Raw genomic sequence first — 6,237 nt, 5'->3', positions numbered from 1 at the left:
CTGGCATGGCAGCATGCACCTGAAGTCCCAGCACTCGAGAGGCAGAGGCAGGAGGATCCAGAACTCCAGGCCAGTCTGGGTGCATATCCAGCTCTTGTCTCAGAAACCAAAACAAGCCAGTTATGGAGGCACATGCGGGCAGACAGATGCTGAGGGCCCGAGAAGAGGGAGCACAATCTGAGGCCGTGGCTCGGTTTGCAGAGGGCTGACAGAGCATCCTCAAAGCTCTGGGTTTGCTCCTCAGCACCCAGAGGACCACCCTGGAAGACAGTCAGGACCTGACCTCCTCTTTAAGGAACTCTTGCAGATTGAAAAGAACAGAGACCAGCAACCGAGAGGCAGGCATGTCTCTGACTTTGAGGCCAGCCTGGAGTAAGTTCCAAGACAAACAGGGCTACGCAGAGAAATCCTGTCTAAAAATAAACAAAAAACAAAAAACCAAGGACAGAGATCACCCAGCTTCAACTTTGCAGCTGCCGTCCTCAGACTTCTCTGCTCTCAGGTGAAGAGATCAATGGAAAACGAGCCCCCTCCTCTAAGGAGGTGCTCTGTAGACAGAGACTGCGTTTTTGCTTCCCAGCCTCCCACACCAGAATAATCACACACAAACTATTTTAATTACAACACTGTTTGGCCAATGGCTCAGGCATATTTCCAGCTAGCTCTTACATCTTAAATTAACCCATTTTCAAAAATTTGCTTTATTGTTTTTGAGATAGAATTCATGTAGCCGAGGCTGGCCTCAAACTTACCCCATAGCAGAGGATGACCTTGAGTTCCTGATTCTCCTGCTTCCATCTCTTGAGTGCACCACACCAGTTTGTGCAGAACAGGGGATAGGAGTCAGGCTTCTTTCATGCTGGGCAGGCTCTCCACCCACTGAACCACAGCAATGCAGGCTCTCTACCCACTGAACCACACCATGCGGGCTCTCCACCCACTGAACCACAGCCACGCGGGCTCTCTACCCACTGAACCACAGCCACGCGGGCTCTCTACCCACTGAACCACAGCCACGTGGACTCTCTACCCACTGAACCACAGCCACGCAGGTGCTCTACCTACTGAACCACAGCCACGCGGGCTCTCTACCCACTGAACCACAGCCACGCGGGCTCTCTACCCACTGAACCACAGCCACGTGGACTCTCTACCCACTGAACCACAGCCACGCAGGTGCTCTACCTACTGAACCACAGCCACGCGGGCTCTCTACCCACTGAACCACAGCCACGCAGGCTCTCTACCCACTGAACCACAGCCACGCAGGTGCTCTACCTACTGAACCACTAGCACAGCTTCCATTTTTACAAACAGAGATGTTTGTTCTTCTGTTCTGTTCAAAATGGATAGCGAGTCAGGCATGGGAACACACCTGTGAACCCAGCACTCAGGGTCTGAGGCCAGCTGAGACACCGAGAGACCTGCTTCAACAAAGGGGTGGAGGCACTTGCCTACCATGTCCAAGGCCCTGGGTTCCACGCTAGAATCAGGGGTAAAGCTTCTTGGTGAACTAGGGAACAGGCTATTTGACCCACTTTCTCTAGTATGATATTTCCTCCACTGGGGTCTGGGCTGGACTGAGAGGCAAGTCCTGACCTGTGCTAAGGGCCCTTGAGTCAATTTTCAAGACCCACATTGTTCTGGCTTTGTTCTATTGTCTCAAACTAGAGACACTGGCCCTCAGCTAAAGAATTGCCTCCCCCTTCAGCAAGCGATGAAAGGAGACAGAGACAGAGACCCAAATTGGAGCACAGGACTGAAATCTCAAGGTCCAAATCAGGAGCAGAAGGAGAGAGAGCACGAGCATGGAACTCAGGACCGCGAGGGGTGCACCCACACACTGAAACAATGGGGATGTTCTATTGGGAACTCAGCAAGGCCAGCTGGCCTGGGTCTGGAAAAGCCTGGGATAAAACCGGACTCTCTGAACATAGCGGACAATGAGGACTACTGAGAACTCAAGAACAATGGCAATGGGTTTCTGATCCTACTGCACGCACTGGCTTTGTGGGAGCCTAGGCAGTTTGGATGCTCAACTTACTAGACCTGGATGGAGGTGAGGGTTCCTTGGACTTCCCACAGGACAGGGAACCCTGATTGCTTTTCGGGCTGGGGGGAGACTTAATTGGGGGAGGGGGAGGGAAATGGGAGACGGTGGCAGGGAAGAGACAGAAATCTTTAATAAATAAATAAATTAATAAAAAAAAAGAATTGCCTCCCTCAGACTGACCTACGGGCAGGTCTCTGAGACTGATTGCTAACTGACATAGAAGGGCCCAGTCCACTATGTAGGTCCCTATGTAGGTGGGCCTCGGCCTTATAAGAAAGGTTGCTAAGCAGGGCATGTTAGCACACACCTTTAATCTCAGCAGAGGAGGCGGGGCAGACAGATCTCTGTGAGTTTTAAGCCAGGGCTGTGTAGTGAGGCCCCTATCTCAAAATAAAGTACAACAAAATAAAATAATATAAAATAAATCCTAGCTGACTATGAGCCTGGGATCACGTCAGAAAGCAGCGTTTCTCTACTGTCTCTGCTCCAGTTCCTGCCTTCAGGTCTCTGGTGTGGCTTCCCTGAATCCAGGATGGCTGACTCTAACCTGTAAGCCAAATAAATCCTTTCCTCCCCAAGCTGCTTTTGGCCAGAGTTTTATCAGAGCCACAGAAAGCAAATTAGGGCATACAAGGCATGGTCTCCATTGTCACCTCTGTGAAGAGACCCTGATTGCTGAGCCCACCCCCCACCCCCCATCCCCGCAGAGCGCAGGGATCCCTCTCCTGAGGACCATGAACCACATTTGCAAACAGATGTGACACCCCTCCCCCAGGAAGCTGAAGGAGACTGGGGGCCTTCCAAGGCCTGTGACTAACCACTAATGCTGCTGTTGCCAGTCAGCCTCATTAGCGGAGCAATTTGAGCAGGGGATGGCATTACGCTAATTACTCAGAGGCTTGTTAGAGCGAGCACAGAAAGGTCCCGCTATCCGGAAATTAATCAGGACCCTGGCACATTGTTGGGACTCGTGAAAGCAGGGGTATAAAAAATGAAAGGTGAGCAAAGTTGCACAATAATTTCTGTTATTTTCCTACTACTTTATTTCCTCTGCTGGAGAGGACGAGAGCCATTGTTCACCCTCCTTTCTCTTCTTCCTCAAAGCTGTGCGTGGGACGCGCAATGGCTGGCCTCAGAGCTCAGCAGCATTAAGCCCATTAAGAGAACCTCGCAGAGGCAGCTGCACTTTTCTTCAGCTTGCTCTGGGGAGGGGGTGGCCTCCAGTGACTGACAGCCTCCAGTGACAGCCCTGCTCCAGCAAGGGCCACTCCTGAGCAATCCCCGCCCCCCATCCCCGCCATCCTTGTTGCAGCCTGAGGGCCCTATGGGACAGATGCCTGCTGCACTCTAGGCCCCCTGTCACATCTTGGCTCGTGTCACAAAGTTCCACACCTCTTAAATTTCAGTCCAGTGACCACTGGGTGCTCAATGGAACTTCATACCTCCAATTCACCATAGCTTCCCAGGGTCCTATATGACCTAAACCCTGGCCTTGCCATCTAGATTCATTTTTTTGCTGGCCGCTCTCCTCTTGGGGGTGTCCTCTCCCCACACACTTCTGGTGGGTGTACCTTAAACCCCACATCTGTTCAAATTGCAGCTGGATCCTCTCCCTGCATGTGAGGACCTTAGTGATCATGCCACAAAGATGGATGCTTGGTGGGTGGAGGTGGCGTCCTAACCACACAAGGGGAGAAAGGAAGAGTGTGGTATCGTCGGTCTGTCCTGAAACAGGGTCCAGACATGCTGGACCGTCACTCAAAGGCAGTAGCCATTGAGCACAGTGGCGCTCACCTGCAAGGCCAGCAATTGGGAGAGGAGGCAAGCGGATCGGGAGTCCAAGGCCGGTCTTGGCTACAGAGTAAGTTCAAGACCAGTGTGTGACAGAGACCCTGTCACTAAGTGAACAGGCTGGGAATGCAGTTCGGTTGATAGTGCACCTGCTTCGCCCATACAAAGCCCTGGGTTCCGTCCTCAGCACCTTAGAAACCAGGTGTGGTGATAGGAGCTGTAAGCCTAACATTCAGGAGGGTGCAGAAGAATTAGTCAGCCTTAGGTGCCCTGGGGTGATGGCGATGCTTTGTGTTGTCATAGCCCATTGGTAGCCACACTTTTCCCATCATTGCGGTGGAGATGGGTTTTTGAGTTGAGATGAAAAATGTATTTTTATCAAATGGATTCTCAAGTGACTTCCAGGCACAGCAGCCTAATACAGAGGCTGGGGATTCATGCCTTCTCCCAGCCAACCTCTCCTGCTCCCTCCTGGCCCAGGGCTCCCCAGAACCTAGGACAGCAGAGGGCATGGGGGCGGAATCATCTACATATGTCGTAACAGTCCTTGTGGCTGCTCATGCTGCCGAAAGAGGGCATTCGTCTGATGATGGGGACCACAGCTCAAGCCTTGGTCTGGCCAAATTCTGCTCCGAGAAATTCTGAAGAGCCGTAGTTACTGAAACCAGTTCCACCACAGGGGTGAAGGGCAAGTTGACGTCAGTTTGGGGAACTGGGGGACAGAGGTGACAAGGAAAAGCCTTGCGTCTTTGTGGACCCACCGCCCATGCTTTGCCAGCTGCATCCCACCTCTGCCAGCCCGGGTCCCCCCGCCCTGCCAGGCCAAGGTACAAAGTCACTTCAGGACCTGGCTGGGCTGCTAGGAGAGAGGAAAAGCGGTTCCAGAGACAGATGGCTCTTCACTAAGTCACCTTGCAGTGGCATCAGGTCCAAACACATACACATTGTATCAGGCTGTGTCTCACAGTCCCCTGCCATCGTTCCTTCTGGGGACGAGGAGTCCCCAGACAACTGGCTTTGTTCTCGCAGCATTCTTGGGGAAGCTATTAAAATAAAAGAAAGAAAGATGAAAAAAAGACATGGCAACTCACAAATGCCTATAACTCTAGTTCCAGGAGATCTGGTACCCCCCCCCCCCCCACACACACACACAGACATTACGTGCAAGCAAAACCACCAATGCACATAAAATAAAAAACCAAAAACCAAACAGGCTGCTCCAAATCCAGGGGATAGAGCTGTCTGCTGCCAGTGCCATGCTGTGCCCAGATGAGGGATGCTCTGCCAGACCAATGGCTGGAGACAGTGCCAAGGACACTCTCGGGAGACCAGGTCCCCTCTCTACTGTGCATTCTGACCTGAACTAAGATGCATTTTCCCCAATGCAGGGCAGGGCAGCTGACCTCTCCAGGAGGACACCCCCAGGCTCTGAGATGCTCTGAGCCACGAACGAAAGGGGAGCCACCTGCATCCTCTGTGATCCCAGCCTTAGGTGCTGTGAGAGGCTGAGGTGGGACTGGGTAGGAGACACCCTGTCCACAGCCAGGTCCTCATTACTTGGTCTAGGGTTAGATTCTGCACCTGAGCACATGTAGCAATTTGCTGGTGACATTTTTGGGTATCATGTGTTGGGGACAGGGTATGCCACAGGTGAGGACCCTGGAGGCTGAGGAGGTACTATAGTTTGGGGAAACACATGCAATGACCAGTCCTAAATGTCAGCCCAGAAGCACAGCTTCCGATGGGAGGAAGCCACGGGGAGCAAGAACGAGAACCAGAGACACCAGTGTACAAAATACTTCCAGGCCCAAGGCAGCAGTCGCCCGACTGGCACAAACCTTCACCCTGTTTTCTGCAGTGTGCCCCCATTCACCTCTCCTGTGACAGCTAGTGTGTGACTCATTCTTCAGACAGAACAGAAGGACACCACAGCCTCCCTCCAAGCCGGATGGCCCAAAGACTCCCAGGGCTGGCGATGCTGCGGGCAGTTTAAAGGAAAACTGCCGGGTTTGCCTCCCCTGGGCGGCCTCTGAAGGGTGCAGCCACTGTGGGGCTGGTCCTGCACAGCATCTCATTTGGCCCCCACTAGAAAAAAAAGGGTGGTGGGTTGGGCAGGGTGGGTTCCATGCTGGAGAGCAGGTGACCGGAAGGAAAGACTTTCTGATTCTGAGGGGCTGGCACCACAGCTCAGTAATGAAGGACTTGCCTAGCTGGTGCGACATCCCAAGTTCAACCCCTAGATCGACAAAAGGGGGTGGGGCTAACAGATGGCTTGGTTGGTACAGTTCCTGGGTGCCTGGCACAAGCACAAAGAACTCGGTTGGATCCCCAGACCCTGCGCAAAAACACTGGGAGTGTAATCCTAGCATGGGCAGGGTGGGGAGGCAGGAGGA

General features: G+C 52.9%; 1 long non-coding RNA gene across 1 annotated transcript in view; it reads left to right on the top strand.

Moving 5' to 3' along the window:
- The first annotated feature begins 2,979 nt into the window (after window positions 1-2,979).
- LOC142851052 (uncharacterized) overlaps window positions 2,980-6,237 on the top strand; it is a 29,216-nt gene continuing 25,958 nt past the window's right edge. Inside the window, exons 1-2 of the long non-coding RNA XR_012910733.1 lie at window positions 2,980-3,051; window positions 3,654-3,914. This is a non-coding gene — a long non-coding RNA (uncharacterized LOC142851052). The remainder of the gene's footprint in view (window positions 3,052-3,653; window positions 3,915-6,237) is intronic.

The sequence above is a fragment of the Microtus pennsylvanicus genome, chromosome 5, assembly GCF_037038515.1.
Source record: "Microtus pennsylvanicus isolate mMicPen1 chromosome 5, mMicPen1.hap1, whole genome shotgun sequence".
Taxonomy (NCBI): Eukaryota; Metazoa; Chordata; class Mammalia; order Rodentia; family Cricetidae; genus Microtus; species Microtus pennsylvanicus.
This window is presented reverse-complemented; position numbering and strand designations above follow the sequence as displayed.